This window comes from Pongo abelii, chromosome 11 (genome assembly GCF_028885655.2).
Source record: "Pongo abelii isolate AG06213 chromosome 11, NHGRI_mPonAbe1-v2.0_pri, whole genome shotgun sequence".
Classification (NCBI taxonomy): Eukaryota; Metazoa; Chordata; class Mammalia; order Primates; family Hominidae; genus Pongo; species Pongo abelii.
Genome location: NC_071996.2, coordinates 55,836,173 through 55,856,150, shown reverse-complemented (window position 1 = coordinate 55,856,150; position 19,978 = coordinate 55,836,173). Strand labels below are relative to the sequence as shown.

The 19,978-nt window shown below is 37.7% G+C and overlaps 1 non-coding gene and 1 pseudogene across 1 annotated transcript; both read left to right on the top strand.

The window, feature by feature from the left end:
• Positions 1-877: 877 nt before the first annotated feature.
• The window catches only part of LOC100449935 (tubulin alpha-1B chain-like), a 28,861-nt pseudogene continuing 9,760 nt past the window's right edge, over positions 878-19,978 (top strand).
• On the top strand, positions 9,601-9,671 carry LOC112132473 (small nucleolar RNA SNORD56). The gene has a single exon (XR_002914239.1). It is a non-coding gene; the product is annotated as a small nucleolar RNA SNORD56 (small nucleolar RNA).

The following is a 19,978-nucleotide window of genomic DNA, read 5'->3' as shown; positions in this document are numbered from 1 at the left end:
AATCTAGGTTCTATAAAAGCCTAGAAAGGGCCCATTTTGGAAGACTCTAGAAAAGGGACCAGCATTTTGATGCAGTTTCAGTATCTCTGAGATGGTAGTACTGATAGGAACAGGAGTAGATACATTCTAGGCAGAAAAGGGCGGGTCCCTGGAGAAACTCCACCCTCAAGCCAAAAAGCCTAAAATCGTGGCCCAAAGTGAGAACTTATATCCCTGTTTTCCCGCTTGAATGTTGCCTTTTCCGAAACCACCAATGGCCCCGCCCTGCCCCATCATGTGTCTATAAAAATTCCAGACTCAGCTGGTAGATGGAACTATGGCTGGGCGTCGCAGAGAAGTGCCTTGGCCTCAGAGGGACAGCTTGATGATGTAACTTCGGAGAAGAATTCGGCTGGAGAGGGCCGGACTTCAGGGGGCTAGTACCTTTCTGATCAGTCCCCTTCTCAGCTCCCCTTCCTGCTGAGAGCCATTTTAATTGCCAATAAAATGCTCCGCATTTACCATCATTCAATTCACTTGTGCTACCTCATTTATTTTATTATTATTATTATTTTTTGGACACCAGGCAAGAGCTCGGGAGCCACAAATGCAGACACAAAAGGCTGCCACACTGGCCCTTTGCCCTCGCTGCTGGAGGGCAGCTACCTCACGTGAAAAGGCAAAGGGTTCACTGAACTGTTAACACTTAAGCCGTCCGCGGACAGCAGAGCTAAACCAGCACCATAACAACGCCCTCTGGGGCTTCAGGAGTCGTGGGTACTCCTGCCTAGATACCGCTGCGGGCCTGCACGGAGTCCACTCCAGCCGGCATTAAAGCATCCGTCTGGTTCCTGTACCCGCTCACCTATGTGCTCCCTCCCATGAGGGGTGGAAGGCAATGGATCCGAGCGAGTGGAGTTTGATCCTGCCGGCACCCAAGCGGCCAGCTGGTTCCAGCACTCATTCACTCGTTCCCGCACTCATTCGCTTATGTGCTCCCTTCAGCGGGGAGTTGAGATTGGTGGGATGAGTAAACGAGGCACCCCTGGGGCAAGTCCCACAAAGGGGTCAGGGAAATATTCTACTTCAGTACTTCCCAGCTACCTTCTTATTTTATTCATCCCATTAAACGATTTTACTCCTATACTTGTGTTCCTTGAGTTTAAATTTTATCCCTTGTTTCTTAGGCCTGAGAAGTTATCATAATATGAAGAAATTCACTGGAATTATAAAAATAGATTTTTAAAGAACTGAATAAGAAAAAAATGCAAGCATCACCTAAAACAAAGAAAAGAAACAGAAAATCCTTCTTCCTTACCCAACCCTTCCTTCCTATCCCCGATGTAAACACTTATTCACTTTCAGGTTATATTCTTCCCCCACTCAAAAAAATCAGGTTTACTCAAATATACATGTATATACATTATAAGTTATAAATGGAACCATACTACACACTTCTTTCTGCAGAACTTTACATGTAAAAATACATACATATCAATCTTTTAATGTCTGCACAGTATTATGTTGTATGGAGTATTATCCATGAATGATTTATATAACTAATCCTCTATTGTTACAATATTACAAAGAATGTTGGTGTGAGTACACTAATGTGTGCCTGCACATACACACACATACATACATTCATAGGTATTGACATACTTTTCCTTCAAGACATGTTGAAAACCTGAACTAAGTAGCAGTGGAGAGGAGATATGGAAGGTATATAAAATTGAACATATGGGGGACCAAGAAAGTCTAGGACAATTCCCAGGTTTCTTTCTTTCTTGAACAAATGTAATGTGTAATGTAATGTAATGTGAATGCATTGTAGGATCACATTCACTGAACTAAGGAATGCTGGTGTAGAAACTGGTTTTCATAGGGGAAATAATGACTTCAGTTTTTTATAGGTTGTTTCAGTTGTCCAAGGAGCATCCAAGAAGAGCTTTCTAGTAAGTAATTAGATACAACTGCCTGAAATTCAAAGAACAGGCCTCAGCTGCCAAGTTTATTCTGCAGCAGCCTGTGAAAATGGACAGTCTCAGAGTTTACTAGCCAGGTCTAGAAATTACTTAAAGTAGGACCTGGATGAGTTAGTAAAGAAGCTAAAGTTAAGACTATAAGACCGTTCTTTACATATATACATAATTTCAACTTTCATTCTAGATTCAAGTTACCTGGGTATATTTTGCGATGCTGAGGTTTGGGGTACAATTGGTCTTGTCACCTAAGTACTGAGCATAGTACTGAATAGTTAGGGTTTCAGGACTTGCCCTTCTCCATCCTTCCCTACTAGACCCCTCTAATAGTGTCTATTGTTGCCAGCTTTATGGTCATGATTATCCATTGTTTAGCTCCTGCTTATAAGTGAGAACATGTGGTATTTTTTATTATTTTTCTGCATTAACTTGCTTAGGATAATGGTCTCCAGCTGCATTAATGTTGCTGCAAAAGATGTGATTTCATTCTTATTTATGGATGCATAGTATTCCATGGTGTATATGTACTACATTTTCTTCATCCAATCCACTGTTGGTGGGCACCTACTCTGGTTCTACATCTTTGTTATCATGAATAGTCCTGTGATGAACATATGAGTGCATGCGTCTTTTCGGTAGAATAATTTATTTTATTTTGGCTATACACCCAGTATTGGGATTGCTAGGTTGAATAGTAGTCCTGTTGTAAGTTCTTTGGGGAATCTCCAAACTACTTTCCACAGTGGCTGAACTAATTTACATTCCCTCCAACAGTGTAAAACTATTCTCTTTTCTCTGTAGCCTTGCCAGCATCTGCTGCTGTTTGACTTTTTAATAATAGCAATTCTGACTGGTGTGAGACGGTAATTCACTGTGGTTTTGATTTGCATTGCTCTGCAGATTAGTGATATAGAGCATTTTTTAATGTTTGTTGGCTGCTCATATGTCTTCTTTTGATAAATGTCTGTTCATATCTTTTGCCAATTTTTAATGGGGTTATATATTGTTTATTGTTCAATTGTTTAAGTTCCTTATGGATTCCAGATATTTGGCCTCTATGGAATGCACAGTTTGCAAATATTTTCTCCCATTCTGTGGGCTGTCTGTTTAGTCTGTTGATAGTTTCTTTCGGTGTGCAGAAGCTCTTTAAGTTAATTAGATTCCACTTGTCAATTTTTGTTTTTGTAGCAATTGCTTTGGAGGACTAGTCATAAATTCCTTCCCAAGGCCAACATCCAGAATTGTGTTTCCCTAGGTCTTTTTTCTGGGATTCTTATAGTTTGATGTCTTACATTTAAATCTTTAATCCATCTTGAGTTAATATTTGAATATGGCGAGAGGTAGTGGTCTAGTTTCATTCTTCTGCATATGGCTAGCCAGCTATTCCAGCACCATTTATTGAATAGGGTGTCATTTTTCCACTTATTAATTTTGATGGCTTAGATCAGATGGTTATAGCTGTGCGACTTTGTATCGGGGTTCTCTATTCTGTGCCATTTATCTATATGACTATTTTTGTGCTAGTACCATGCTATTTTGGTTATTATAGCCTTATAGTATAGTTTGAAGTCAGGTATGTAATGCCTCCGGGTTTGTTGTTTTTGCTTAGGATTGCTTTGCTTATTCTGGGTCTTTTTTGGTTTCATATAAATTTTAGAATAGTTTTTCTCTGGTTCTATGAAAAACAATGTTGGTTGCTTAATAGGAATAGCTTGAATCTGTAGATTTCTTGGGGGCAGTATGAACATCTTAACAGTATTGATTCTTGCAATCCATGGGCATGGAATGTTTTTCCATTTGTTTGTGTCATCTATGATTTCTAAGACTATCATTCTATTATGATTTAAATGATAATACTAGATAGAAGGAAACTACTTTTGTATTGAAATGCTGTATAATAATAATTTATTTCACTGCTGTAAAATATTTTATTTCACTTAACACTAAATTCATATGATACTTATATTCTTTTTTTTTTTTTTTTTGAGATGGAGTCTCACTCTGTTGCCTAGGCTGGAGTGCAGTGGCACAATCTCAGCTCACTGCAACCTCCACCTCGCGGGTTCAAGCGATTCTCCCACCTGAGCCTCCCAAGTAGCTGGGACTACAGGCACCCTCCACCACAACCAGCTAATTTTTGTATTTTTAGTAGAGATGGGATAGTCTCTTATTTTTAAGTTAAGAAAAGATACTTTTAATCCTGCAATTTGTGATTTGGTCAGAAAATCACATATAAATTTCAGGAAAATGAGCATATTCTTATGCCATATGTTTTGATGTTTGGGCCACAGCATCAGTTGAAAGGAAGCTCTCTAAGCAGGCAAAAAGAGCATCAAGTGCTAAAAGTGTAAACACTAAGTTATAAAATTCTCATGAAAACTTGTTAACCAAAACCAAACCAATGACAGTTACAGAAGCTGTACAAGTGATGCTGGCTGTTTAGGAGGTTGTCCTTCAGATGCTTGCCAATGCAACATTTGATTCTAACCTATATGAAAGAGAATCCACATTTTTCAGTCAGGAAGCCAGGGCTTCCAAAACCAGCCTTGAAGGTAAATTAATCCTCCACTCAGTCCCAGGAATCCCCCATCTAGCTGCTTCATGAGCCTGCCAATCAAAAGCAAGTCACCTGTGTCTGCACCTACCTGCCGCCTGGGGCTAGAACTCTAATTGCAGTGAGAAGGGAAAGCAGCAGTCATTCTGACACTGCCTAGGGACACTATTTCCCATTTCTTTCATGGTAAATTTACAGTATCGAAAATGAAATTTCCTCCCAAGTTCAGTTTTAGTTCAGAACAAAAACATACAGTACACTGGAATTACTGTAAAATGCTAGTTTTGGTGGAGCACATCGGAGCGTATTATCTGGATGTGATATTTAACTCTCACTTTCTCTTTCTATACTGCATACGCTTGGGCAAATTTCTCTTGCTAAAATGGAGCAGAAAGAATTTAATGCAATTTAGTAGTCTCCAGCAGCCTCATGCACTTGGGGAAGAGCAGTATTATTTGATAATGATAATGGTGATGAAGGCACTCATACTTTGGGAATTTCTTACCAAGTTTGAGAAGAGAAAAATTCTGTACATTTACAAATTATAATAGACTTAAGCTAAGAAGGTTTTTGTGACAATAAATGATGTTACATATGGGTTGGAAGAGGTTACTGAAAACAGGGTAAAGCTAATTCCAGTATTGGGTGAGAAAAGAATCTTATTTACTAGATTAAAATGTATAAAGGAACACACAATTTACTAATGAATGCTGATAATTTTAGGTCAAAATATATTTTCTGAGGTTATAAATTAGATTATTTTTATAGTTTCAATTAAATTATTAGTATATTAATACTTATTTAATTATAATACTTTTTGATGGAGGCTGAAAATATACAGCAATTGGGAAGAAAGCACATCATGCCTCCCTAGGGTGTTTGATAAATATCAAAGTATGACAATGAATTGTGTACAGAACATGCTTTATTTGCATTTACGGTTGAACTTCATAGAAAATCTTCTCTGTGAGACATTAGATAGGTCCTAACTAAAATATTGTGTCATGTTTACTTTCATCCCTCTTTTGAAACATGCTATGGAAAACTGAAGGTCCTATGGAAAGAAATCAAAATAAAGAACATACTTGCACAAGTTTCCAAGTGAAAGCCCATCAAAGTTTCTTTTGGTCAATTGCAACTGGCTACTATTACATAAGAGGGATATTTTAATGGCCTGATAAGTGTTCTACCATATCACAAGATCAGCTTCACTCCATTATAAAATGCTTTGGAAGACTGAACTGATATGTGTTCCTCGGAATATAATAGACATCTGCAATCAAATTCTATCCAGAGAATTTTCTGGGCACAATTTAAAGTGTGGACCAAAAAAAAAAAAAAAATCAAACCTAGGGGTATAGGACTCAATTATCTGTGGGAATCAGAACTCATCATCCAATACATCATCTAAAGAACAATTAAAGATTTTACTGAAGCAGTCAGTGACAAAATCAGCGTCTGAGTTCATGATTTCTCCGAGTCTCCTAGTGTTAAATTTGATCATGGATCATTTCGCTTCAATCATTTTTTTTTCATTCAAACCGAAAAATATTTATAACAAAAACTAACTTGTTGAGTAAGATAGAGGAGGAAAAAAGAAACATGAGTGAAAATAAAAAGTGAATGCAGCAACGTATAATATGTTGGAAGAAACTTAATTTGCAGTTTTGCCATTTAAATGCATTATGAGTTATGAGAATAAAAGAGGAAGACTTTAGTAGAAAATGATGGTAGAATAGCCTTCACATTACTAATCTGACAAGTCAGAGTGGTTACATGAAGTCTCCAACAATTATTACCTGAAAGATTCATTCTAAACCCTGAATAATGAAGGCTTGTTAAGTAAAATGCCTCTGTAGCAGTCAACTCTATCCAAGAAAGCTGAAGCCATACTCTGGGTTTTTCAACCAGAAAGATTTACTACAGAAAACTGTTTTCCAGATTATATGGTTTGAATATGCCCCCTCCAAAATTCTGGTATTGAAACTTGGTCAATGTGATGTTATTAAGAGGTATGGCCTTTAAGAGGTGATTAGGTCATAAGGGCTTCTTCCTTCACGAATAGAATTATGACCCTTATATAAAAGCAGATGCAAGTAACATGTATCCCACTTACCCTTCCATCTCTGTCATGTGAGGACACAGTGTTTCTCCCCTCTGGAGGATGTAGCAACAAGGCACCATTTGAAAGCATAGAGCAGCCCTTATGAGACAACTGAATCTGCTGCCACCTTGATTTTGGACTTCCAGCCTCCAGAACTGTGAGAAAATAAATTTCTCTTCTTTATAAATTACCCAGTCTTAGGTATTTTTGTTATAGCAACACAAAACAGACTAAGACAATAGATAATGCAATTGTTGAGAAACAAGTAGAGGTGAGTAGTGCAAATATAGATTGGCAACAGCAAGAAGCCATTACCATCTCTAGGGCAGAAGGGACAATGGAAAGGAGCACTTTCCACTGTGTGGGAGCCAGAGCCATGGTGGAAACATCTTCGTCAGAAGTGGGTTCTCAGGGTGCATGGCTTCTTTGAGGGACTGCAGTTATGAAAGAGAAGCACTTTCAGAGACAACACAGGGTGCAGAAGGAAATGGTGAGAAGTAAGCAGACCTCCCCCTACTCCTGTCCTCAAACTGTTGGCCCCCGCCTTCTGGTATTTGGTTTGCGCTTCCATAACAAAATACCATAGACTGGGTAACTTAAAAAGCACAGAAATATTTTCTTACAGTTCTAGGGGCTAGAAGTCCAAAATCAAGTTTCTGGCCAATTCAGTTTTTGGTGAGGGCTCTGTTCCTGGCTTGTAGACAGCCACCTTCTCCATATGTCCTCACATGGCCTTTCCTTGGTACATGCACAGGAGAGAGAGAGACAGAGAGATAGAAAGACACACAAAGAGATAAAGAGAGACAGGGAGAGAAACAGGGAGAGAGAGACAGAAATAGACGACAGAAAGACAGAAAGTGCACACACACGCTCTCTGGTGTCTCTTATAAGGATATGAATCCTATTGGATCAGGGCCCCACTCTTATGACCTCGTTTAACCTTAATTACTTCCTAGGAGGCTCCATCTCCAAACACAGTTACATTTAGGGTTAGGGCTTCAACATATGAGTTTAAGGGGACATAGCACTGCCTTTGACTGAACCTACTGTGATGCCTTTGGCTGAGTCCCTGAGATAGCAAGGGGTCCTGAAAAGTGTCCTGAGATGCAGAAAAGGGGGAGAGGTAGAAAAGGTTAACTTGCACATTCTCTCATGGTATTCTTTTAATCTGATTTTTAATGGAACCTGGAGAAAAAAAAGAACAGAGGAATTGAGTGAACTTAATATAACTTGGTGAAATATATGTTTCTTAATTACCATCATGGCAACTCAATATATGCTGGCAGATTTGATAGTTGTGATCAAATGCTAGGCTACAGAAAATGTCTAATTTATCACCAGAAATATCTCCCCCTATATCAGAAGATTTATCATAACTGGAGCATTATATAAATTTTTTTCCTAGACAACAAAGATCTGTCTGCTTGAGGAAAAAAAATAAACTGTTAGAGGAATAGAAAGAAAATACGATTCTATTCTAATAAACTAGGCAACACATAAAAATAGGTTGGCTTCAAGGTTTCCTTATTAATCCTCCATTCCACCCACTCACATTGTGGGCAGTGTTGATAAATATAGAAAAGCAACATGCTTCACTACATACAACCAAAAAATAAAGACAGTATATTATTATTGTTTGAACAAAGGATAAGTCTTTTATCTATATCAGTACCCTAAATCTGAGACATCATATGCAATCCAAACATAGATGCACAAACCTCATTTACAGTTAAAATTCTGGCTTTGCAAACATTCATTAGGGAAATGGTAATTGCTCTGTAGGTCAGTTGAGACTTTTTAGATTTAACTCAATGGATACTTTCAGGTAACAAAAGAGGAAACGCATATGGGTAATTAAAATCACCAAAAATCGATCCATATGAAAAATACAATGGCCCTTTAAGTGGAGTATCCTAGAACACAGTGCCTTGCCATTTAAAATGTGATCATAATGAATGATCCAAGACCTCATAATATATATCAAGAGCCTTTAAAAGTCCATTTTTTAAATCAATTTATTTCATTTTTGAGAATCCAAGGACATAAAAAAAATCAGGAAAAGTTTTACATAAAGCTGTTAGGTCATAATTTATAATATTACAAATTAGAAACAATCTAACTTTTTGACAGTAAGACAATGCTTGAATAAGCTGTGAAACAGAGCTAGAATTAGCTATTATATAACCAATAAAACTATAATTATGAAGAGAATTTATTATATGGTAAGGCACGTGCATAGGGTACTACCAGAGTAATACTACAGGAAAGACAGGAGAAAGATGTAGCAAATATTAATAGGCTGTAAATGTTATAAATAATCGTGGTTATCTTTCAGTTTTAGGATTATAGGTGTATTTTTCCCCTTTATTTCTTTGTAGTGCATATTTTCCACATTGATCATCAGAAAAAAAACAAGCCATATAAAATAATCAGTGCTCCTATCTGACACCTTGCATCTTGTTGTTTGGTGTCTCTCAGTCCTGCCTTGGTCTAGCAGTTTTGGAGGTCAGAGCTATGAGAGCTTAGCTATGGATCTGGCCAGATGCCCACTGCTCCCCAGTGCTATCCCAGCCTCTTCACCTACATTTACAATTATAATAATATTTGTTGAGAACCTGTTATGTGCCAAGCATCAGTTCAGGTGCAATAATAAACTTACAGATGTATGCCATTTTACCTTTACGTTTGCAATTAGGTTTATATTTATTAGGGCGACAAGACTTATTTACTTGAAATAAAAATCAGAAAACAAAAGAGCACTTAATCTGAACCCAAGATGTTCTATAGGCCAGTGGCTTTTAAACCTTTCAATGTAAAGAATATATTTTACATTGCAATCTATACATCATGGTGTGTGTGTGTGTCTACGCATATCTGGAAATAATGTCTCACAGAATATTTGTCATCACTATGTTTAATAAACTCTGATATTTTCTATTTATCCCTGTATTCCTATTCTGCATTGTTACATTTAAAATACACTATTAGCATGACAATATTTTTTGTCAGCAGCAGCTTACCTAATGAGTGTTGAAGCTTTGGGTCTGAGTGAAGAAAAGATAAAAGAAGAAAAAATATGCTAATCACAATCCACTAGATTGATTCCATGACCTATTACTGGGTTCAAATCCAGAGTTTGAAAAATACACCTATAGGCAAAAAATTCTGAAAAATGCTTTAAAAAATCAACATAGTTCCTGTAAATTACTGGGAAAATCTGAGTTTGAAAGTAGTATTCAAAATAGTGATGGTGTCCACGTGGGAAAGATAAACCAGCAGAATTAATCTGATAGATTCGCCTGAAGTTCAGATCTGCTGCTTGAGAAACATCCAAATAAGTAGAAGTATACTTCAGTAGTTAAGAGTGTAGTCTTTAGAGTTAGACTGACATGGGTTCAAGTCTAAGCCTTCCTAGATTACTTAATTTCTCTCTATATTGCCCCAGTGTAAAATAAAGATGGCTAGTTCTACCTTTTAAGAAAATGTATAGAATTAACTCAGCCAAAATAAGTTGTGCCTGATATGTAGGAAGTACTTACTATGCACTTCCTTTGTTCAAAGCTTGGTGGACTATGTTGACTCCTGAATCTTAATGATTTATTTCACCTGATTCCAAATTCCACAGTGGTACTGACCAAAACTAATGTCTGCCTCTCATCCTAAAATCTCCAACCTGGCTTATTTCTACTTTTGCCTAACTCCTATCCCTAAATCTATAATCTTCTGCTCTCAATAGTCCAGAGTAACAGAATTTAGCAAGTTTGAGAAGTGAGTCAGACTCTAATTCTTTTTTAATATAGACCATGCTATGTAATGTAAACTTTATATATAGAGATGTCTGTTTGTAGTGATAGTGTTTTTATTTTTTAAAAGTAATAAATATAAATAACATATAAAGGAATAAAGCAAAAAAGAAAAAACTTAGAAACAAAAATCATTGTCTTTCCACCACCTAATCTTTTCAATCCCACTCCTTGACAGTAATTTCAAAACAATGTTAAAAGACAGTGATGAGAATGGGCATCCTGACATTTTTCCTGACTTTAATGTATATGCTCATTTTTCACTATCAAGTATAATGCTGATTTGGGGGCAAGAAATATATAAGGAGAAATACCCCTGAATCTCCATGATTGACATATATGAGAAAATAGAGATTATTTTTAAATGAACTTGTATATTAAAAAATCATTATAGGCCAGGCATGGTGGCTCACACCTGTAGTCCCAGCACTTTGGGACACTGAGGCAGGGAGATTGTCTGAGCCCAGGAGTTTGAGACCAGCCTGAGCAACATAGCAAAACCCTGTCTCTACTAAAAACACAAAAAATTACACAGACATTGTGGCATCCACCTCTAGTCCCAGCTACCCTGGAGGCTGAGGCAGGAGGATCACCTGAGCTCAGAAGGTCAAGGCTGCACTGAACCATGATCATACCACTGCACTCCAGCCTGGGTGACAGAGTGAGACTATGCCTCAAAAAAAATCATTATATTTTCCCATTTTGTTATTTTTAAAATAAATAATAAAGAATAAACTTTATCATATGTCTTTTCTCCATCTCATGGGGCAACTTATGGTTCTTCTTGTTAGACTTCTCATATGGGGAAGCGTAATTATGGATATTCTAATATTCTACTTGCTTATATCTGAAAAAGTTATTTTAATGGACAGATTTTTTAACAGACATGTTTTCATGTAAGTATTTGAAAAGGTATTCAGCTTCATTAGACATTTGGAATATGTAAATTATAACCACAATGAGAAATCAGTACTTATATATTACCATGGCTAAAAGTTCAATGATTGACACTGTTGATTGCTATGGAAAATGTTGAGTAATAGGAACTCATTTCTGGTGGAAATGTAAAAGTGCAATAATTTTGGAAAATAATTTGGTAGTTTTTAATAACATTAAATATATACACTCAATCTAAATTCTTGGTATTTATTCAAGTATTATAAATTGTAAATCTATATTGACACATGACTTGTATGTGAAACACCACAAGCTGGGAACAACTAACATGTCCTTCACCAGTTGAATGACTCAACAGAACTTACATACCTACGATGGAATGACACTTAGCAATTAATAGAAAAAAACACTGATACATCGCAGCATGAATAAATATTAAATACATTTTGTTAAAGGAGGCAGAAAACAAATGCTACATATTGAATGATTTTGTGTATATGACATGCCAAAAAGGGCAAAATTATCTAATATTCTACTTTAAAGATTTATATTTTCTTATCTATCAATGTACATCATTGGAAATGGAGGGCATTATTCTCTGATTTGAAAATTATCAGTCATTGTGCATATAAAATAGTATTATTCCTATACTCCTTACACCCTAGTCATACCATCAAATGGATAGCAAAGATAAATGCTTTTCTGCTAGTGCACTTTGTAAATCTTTGAATAACACATTCCATAATCATGATAGTCAAAATACAATTGAACAGATCAAGATTTTTGTCAGATTATACTCATTTATTCATTCATTCACTCACTCAAAAAGTATTTCTTGAGTACATACTATACGTTTTGTTCTGTGACTAACATAGTACAAGAACTCCATGGCGTTTATGATCTAAAAGGGAGATAAATGTTAACAATTACCCTAGGTAGATGTGTAAGCAGGTAGGCAGGTAGGTAGGTAGGTAGGTTAGTGGGTGGATGAGTGGTTGGATGGATAGATGATAGATAGGTAGATAGATGAATAAACGGATAGATGATAGATATGTAGATGGATGGATGAATGGACAGATGGACAAACATATAGGTAGGTAAATGATTGACAGATAAAATTACTAACTGTAGTTAAGCATTGTCAAGATAAATTATAGAATTATAGGAGAGATTATTACAGAGCACAAGAAATCTAACATAATCTTGGGAGAATGGGAAGGCCTTTATGAGAAATTGACTTTTTTTTTTTTGAAACGGAGTTTCTTTTCACCCAGGCTGGAGTGCAATGGCATGATCTCAGCTCACTGCAACCTCTGCCATCCGGGCTCAAGCAATTCTCCTGTCTCAGCCTCCTGAGTAGCTGGAATTGCAGGAGCCCACCACCATGCCTGGCTAATTTTCATATTTTTAGTAGAGACGGGGTTTCACCATGTTGGCTAGGCTGGTCTCGAACTCCTGACTTAAGGCAATCCATCTGCCTCGGCCTCCCAAAGTGCTGGGATTACAGGTGTGAGCCACCGCACCTGGCCTGAGAAATCAACTTTCAAGCAGAGATCCTAAGGATAGAAGGTAAATAATAGAAAACACAGTGAAAAGTGCTCTGCACATAAAAAATAGTACTCAAGTCTTAAAGATGAATGGATAGTGACATATTTATGCAATTAGAGAAAGTCCAAGATGGCTGGAGAGCAAAGCATAGAGAAAAGTGAGGGAAAATGGGAAAAAGGTGGGTGATTTCTGCATTTCCAACTGAGGTACCTGGTTCGTCTCATTAGGACTGGCTAGACACTGGTTGCAGCCCACAGAGGGCAAGCCGAAGCCGGGTGGAGTGTCAACACACCCAGGAAGCACAAGGGAGCTGGGAACTATCTCCCTTAGCCAAGGAAAGCTGTGAGGGACTGTGCCTTGAGAAATGGTGCAATCCAGCCCAGATACTCCACTTTTCCCACGGTGTTTGCAACCCGCAAACCAGGAGATCCTCTTGGGTGCCTATGCTATCAGGGCCCTGGGTTTCAAGTACAAAACTGGGCAGCCATTTGAACAGATACTGAGCTAGATGCAGGAGTTTTTTTTCATACACCAGTGGTGCCTGGAACCCCAGCGAAACAGAACCGTTCACTCTCTTGGAAAGGGGGCTGAAGCCAGGGAGCCAAGTGGTCTAGCTCAGTGGATCCCACCCACAAGGAGCCCAGCAAGCTGAGATCCCCTGGCTTGAAATTCTTGCTGCAAGCACAGCAGTCTGAAGTTGACCAGGGACGCTTGAGCTTGGTAGGAGGAGGGCTGTCCACCATTACTGAGGCTTGAGTAGGCGGTTTTCCCCTCACAGTGTAAACAAAGCTACTGGGGAAGTTCGAACTGGGTGGAGCCCTCTGCAGCTCAGCAAAGCCGCAGTAGCCAGACTGCCGCTCTAGATTCCTCCTCTCTGGGCAGGGCATCTCTGAAAGAAAGACAGTAGCCCCAGTCAGGGACTTATAGATAAAACTCCCATCTCCCTGGGACAGAGCACCTGGGGGAAGGGGCAGCCGTAGGCACAGCTTCAGCAGACTTAAATGTTTGAAATTGAGGCAGTAATTTACCAACCAAGAAAAGCCCAGGACCAGATGGATTCACAGAGGAATTCTACCAGAGTTACAAAGAGAAGCTGGTACCATTCCTTCTGAAACTATTCTAAACAATAGAAAAAGAGGGACTCCTCCCTAACTCATTTTATGAGGCCAGCATCATCCTGATCCTAAAACCTGGCAGAGACACAACAAAAAAAGAAAATTTCAGGCAAATATCCCTGATATACATCGATGCAAAAATCCTCAATAAAACACTGGCAAACCAAATCCAGCAGCACATCAAAAAGCTTATCCACCATGATCAAGTCGGCTTCATCCTTGAGATGCAAGGCTGGCTCAATATACACAAATCAATAAACATAATCCATTACATAAACAGAACCAATGACAAAAACCACATGATTAACTCAATCGATGCAGGAAAGGCTTTCAATAAAATTCAACTCCCCATCATGCTAAAAACTCTCAATAAACTAAGTATTGATGGAAAGTATCTCAAAATAATAAGAGCTATTTATGACAAACCCACAGCCAATATCATACTGATTGGGCAAAAGCTGGAAGCATTCCCTTTGAAAACTGGCACAAGACAAGATGCCCTCTCTCACCACTCCTATTCAACATAGTATTGGAAGTTCTGGCCAGGGCAATCAGGCAAGAGAAGGAAATAAAGGTATTCAAATGGGGAGAGAGGAAGTCAAATTGTCTCTGTTTGCAGATGACATGACTGTATATTTAGGAAACCCCATTTTCTCAGCTCCAAATCTACTTAAGCTGATAAGCAACTTCAGCAAAGTCTCAGGATACAAAATCAATGTGCAAAAATCACAAGCATTCCTATATACCAATAATAGACAAGCAGAGAGTCAAGTCATGAGTGAAGTCCCATGCACAATTGCTACAAAGAGAATAAAATACCTAGGAATACAACTTACAAGGGATGTGAAGGACCTCTTCAAGGAGAACTGCAAACCACTGCTCAAGAAAATAAGAGAGGACACAAACAAATGGAAAAATATTCCATGCTCAGGAATAGGAAGAATCATTATGGTGAAAATGGCCATACTGCCCAAAGTAATTTATGGATTCAATGCTATCCCCATCAAGCTACAATTGACTTTCCTCACAGAATTAGAAAACACTACTTTAAATTTCATATGGAGCCAAATAAGAGTGCGTATAGCCAAGACAATCATAAGTAAAAAGAACAAAGCTGGAGGCATCATACTACCTGACTTCAAACTATACTACAAGGATACAGTAACCAACACAGCATGGTACTGGTACCAAAACAGATATATAGACCAATGGAACAGAATAGAGGTCTCAGTAATAATGCCACACATATACAACCATCTGTTTTTTGACAAACCTGACACAAACAAGCAATGGGGAGAGATTCCCTATTTAATAAATGGCATTAGGAAAACTGGGTAGCCATATACAGAAATCTGAAACTGGACCCTTTCCTTACACCTCATACAAAAATTAACTCAAGATAGATTAAAGACTTCAATGTGAGACCTAAAACCATAAAAACTCTAGAAGAGAACCTAGGCAATACCATTCCAGACATAGCCATGGACAAAGACTTCATGACTAAAACACCAAAAGCAATGGCAACAAAAGCCAATATTGACAAATGGGATCTAATTAAACTAAAGAGCTTCTGGACAGCAAAAGAAACTATCATCAGAGTGAACAGGTAACCTACAGAACAGGAAAATTTTTTGCATTCTATCCATCTGACAAAGGGCTAGTATCCAGAATCTACAAAAAACTTAAATTCACAAGAAAAAAACAAACAATCCCATCAAAAAGTGGGCAAAGGATATGAACAGACACTTCTCAAAAGAAGACATTTATGCGGCCAACAGACATACGAAAAAAGCACATCATCACTGGTCATTAGATAATTGCAAATCAAAACCACAGTGAGATACCATCTCATGCCAGTTAGAATGGCGATCATTAAAAAGCCAGGAAACAACAGATGCTGGAGAGGATGTGGAGAAATAGGAACACTTCTACACTGTTGGTGGGAGTGTGAATTAGTTCAACCATTGTGGAAAACAGTGTGGTGATTCCTCAAGGATCTAGAACCAGAAATACCATTTGACCCAGCAATCCCACTACTGGGTATATACCCAAAGGATTATAAATCATTCTACTATAAAGACACATGCACACGTAAAGACACACGCACACATATGTTTATTGCAACACTGTTCACAATAGCAAAGACTTGAAACCAACCCAAATGCCCACCAATGATAGACTGGATAAATAAAATATGGCACATATACATGATGGAATACTATGCAGCCACGAAAAAGGATGAGTTCATGTCCTTTGCAGGCACATGGATGAAGCTGGAAATCATCATTCTCAGCAAACTAACACAGGAAAGAGAACAAAACACTGCGTGTTCTCACTCATAAGTGGGAGTTGAACAATGAGAACACATGGACACAGGGAGGGGAACATTACCCACTGTGGCCTGTTGCAGGTTGGGGGCTAGGGGAGGGATAGCATTAGGAGAAATACTTATGTAGATGATGGGTTGATGGGTGCAGCAAACCACCATGGCATGTGTATACTATGTAACAAACATGCACATTCTGCACAGAACTTAAAGTATTTTTTAAAAAGTATAAGTAACTATCTGATAAGGCCATTATTTCTAATTTTTTCAAATATATGTTCAGATTTAACCATGTTAAAACCCTTCTCTTTTGAGGGTAAAAAGTTGTTGAAGTACATGGAGAGTTGGTTCAATTTTGTAATTTAAAAAATGAAGAAAATTCCTGCTCCGCTAAACTCTAACTTCTCTAGGTATTTGCTAAGGATTTTTTTTGCAAAGAATATGCTGACTCTGTAATAAAAAATGTATTATTAAAATCTGAAACTTTACTTAGAAATTATGTGGAATAGTTAATATTTATTTGAAAAAACAAGCATTAATAGAGAAAGAGAAAAGAAAACAAAGTTAATGTGTACATTATTCTACAAGAATAATGACACCAGGATAAGAGAAGGATTGCCAAAGCCTAATTTGGAGTGAAAAATTAATTATCAAAGGTATTGCATATAATTGTCCACTAAATTATACTTGATATTAAATCAAGGGGAAATAAAAACACCTTAAATCATCCCATTGCCACTTCATGTGAACTACGAAAGAATGTGGTAGATCAGAACCTTCTAAGACCACAATTTCTTATTTTTTAAATGAGCGTAGCAAGATTGAATCCTGTTTCAAGTTCTCCTCTGAAATTTGAAATCAATGAGGAGACTTTTTATTTTTGCAATTTCCTCTCTTCTTAGAATAAATAGTGAGTCTCTTCATTTACTCTCACACAAAATTTCTCTGATTATTTCAATATTCTCTCACAGTAAGGCTTGACCTCCAAGCTTGTATTACTAGATAATATAGAGGATATAGAGGAGTCTCCAAATGCTTGGAGTGTCTATGTATATGCCTGTGTGTGTGTGCACGCGCATGAGTGCGTGTTATGTGTGTTTAGCCCCCAAGAAGAAAAAATAAAAGACACTGCAAAAATTAGGTAGATCATTAAATCAAGTGGGATTTTATGAAACTATTTTATAAATCATTCTGTTTGATGGACATGTATTATCTTTAAGAGGGTAAGTTTAATCTAGGTAAAGTTATTTTCTGTCTTATTTTTAAATCATAATGTTATGATTCAATCTTGAATAAAACAACTAAAATGAAATGTTGCACTGATTGCAATGCCCCCCAACACCCCCCCTCCAAAAAAAACTCTGCAAAGGGTTTCTGTCAGAAAAATGGTCCAGAGAAAAAGGTGACATCTAGATCAAGTGGACGATAAGCAGCACTGGGGGTGGGGGATGGGGCAGAAGCTTCTGCCAAGCAATAGGTGAAACTTGAAACCCAAGTGTGTATTAATCTGAATCATTTGTCAACTTGTAGGGTCACTGACCTTGAAGAAATGAATTTATTTCGTGGTTAAATACTTTCTGAATAGGTGCTCACATTTTAGTCAATTTTCAGGCCCTCACTAAAGTCCAGATTAATTTGTGCAGCTCGAAAGTTAATTAAACCCCTTTTTCCAACAAAACAGATTCATGCCAAACCATTTGATACCTGCTTATGACCATTTCTTAAAAATGCTTTTGAAAAACATCCACTGGTGGTAATAGCAACTGAGGATCCCGGGGAGCCCTGGAGTTGTTGTTCACAGTCTTTGGAATACTATCCTGTGGCTTTTAGATAGGAGTGCTAACAATTTTCAACAACACACAAGTGTACTATTGACCTCTGTAAGAATCCACTCTAGAAAGCAAGGTTGTTGATTTCATGGAAATTGAAAAATCACAAATACCTTCTCCTTTTTTTTTTCCCATTTCCAGTTATCTTAATATTTCCCAAACCAGAACACTAAAAAAGAAACAAAAAAATTAATTATTTAAAGATGTTATACAAGAAGAAAAAGTAGTTTGAAGTCTGAGTGTTCCTGGAAGTTTAAAATGTTCTTGCATATTTTTTAAAGCTCCCTAGGAGCTATTATAGCTGCAGTGCTTGAGGGAGAAATAAATGAAGTATGAATATGTGGTTCAATATAATGTGATTGTCTTCTGGCTGTAAATCCAACTGTCTTCACTGATTGTTGAGAAAGCAACAGTGTTATACATGTAACTGATTACTTTTTATAGCCATTCTGTGTGAACTATATTAGATGTTTAAAAGAAATGGGTGATCCCTTTCACAAAGATCTGAAAAAGGCAAACACTTTCCATCATTTGACAGATGCAGAAAGCTGGAGAATGGCCTCCAATCCCATGCTAATTGTCTGTCCAGTAGAGCTCTCCTGTAAGGCAAAATGAGGGGCTAGAAGCCTAGAAAGGGAGCAGGAGGTTGACCAGCACTTGCTGTGTCTTTTGTAATCAGATGAACATGGTCTCAAGAACCAAGGGGCAAAACTACTGCTAACTTCTTTGCTGTTTTTGTGCAATTGTAATTTAAATCAAGCCAAGTGTACACCTAGGTAAGGTTCTGTCCCTGCTCTCATCTGAAAAGCCACTATTGACAAGCTCAGTTTTAGGATGGTCATTTACTAGCTGAAAGACATCTACACATGGCATGCCTCACGATCACCTCTATGACATTGAGCTTCAAAGCCAAAATAATGGTGAGCTCAGCAGAAAAAATCTGGAAAGATGCTCAAGGCCTAAGACAAAAAAGAAAGGGCAAAATTAGGTTATTAACTTAAACTAGGCAACCATAACATCAGTAAAAATTGTCCTAGTAAAATAGAGTATACCTAATTATGCCAACTTTTTTTTTTTTTTTTTTGACAGAGTCTCTCTCTGTTGCCCAGGCTGGAGTGCAGTGGCACAATCTTGGCTCACTGCAACCTCCGCCTCCCAGGTTCAAGTGATTCTCCTGCCTCAGCCTCTAGAGTAGCTGAGATTACAGGCATGTGCCACCATGCCCAGCTAATTTTTGTATTATTAGTAGAGACGGGGTTTCACCATGTTGGCCAGGCTGGTCTCGAACTCCTGACCTTGTGATCCGCCCACCTCAGCCTCCCAAAGTGCTGGGATTACAGGCGTGAGCCACCACGCCTGGCTATGTCAACTTTTAAATATAATTCCTCCTTATAATCCTAAATAGTTTAAACCCTATATAGAAATATAAGAGCTGGTGAGGATTTCAATTTAAGTAGTTTATTTGATTTATAAAATTTTAAATGAGTAGCTCAAGCAGGGGTCTTATATCAAAATAACATAACTATCCTCAGGTGAGTTCTCTATACCCAGGATCTAAGCAGTTCATTGACATATTCAAATACATGAAGTAACTGTCATGGGAGAGCATCCGAGATCAATGGATACTTAAAGACTCAAGAGATCTGTGATCCCCCTGAAATTATAAGCTAGACTTAGTCTCTCTCTCTCTCTCTCCCTACCTACCTATCTATTAATACCTATCATTTGCATTTTAGGAGACAGGAATCCATTAGCATTAATGAGAATCTCAAAAGAATACACCACGTGTAACTTTATAAATCACATATGTAAAGGGCTACTTGTTACAAAATTAAATGTTG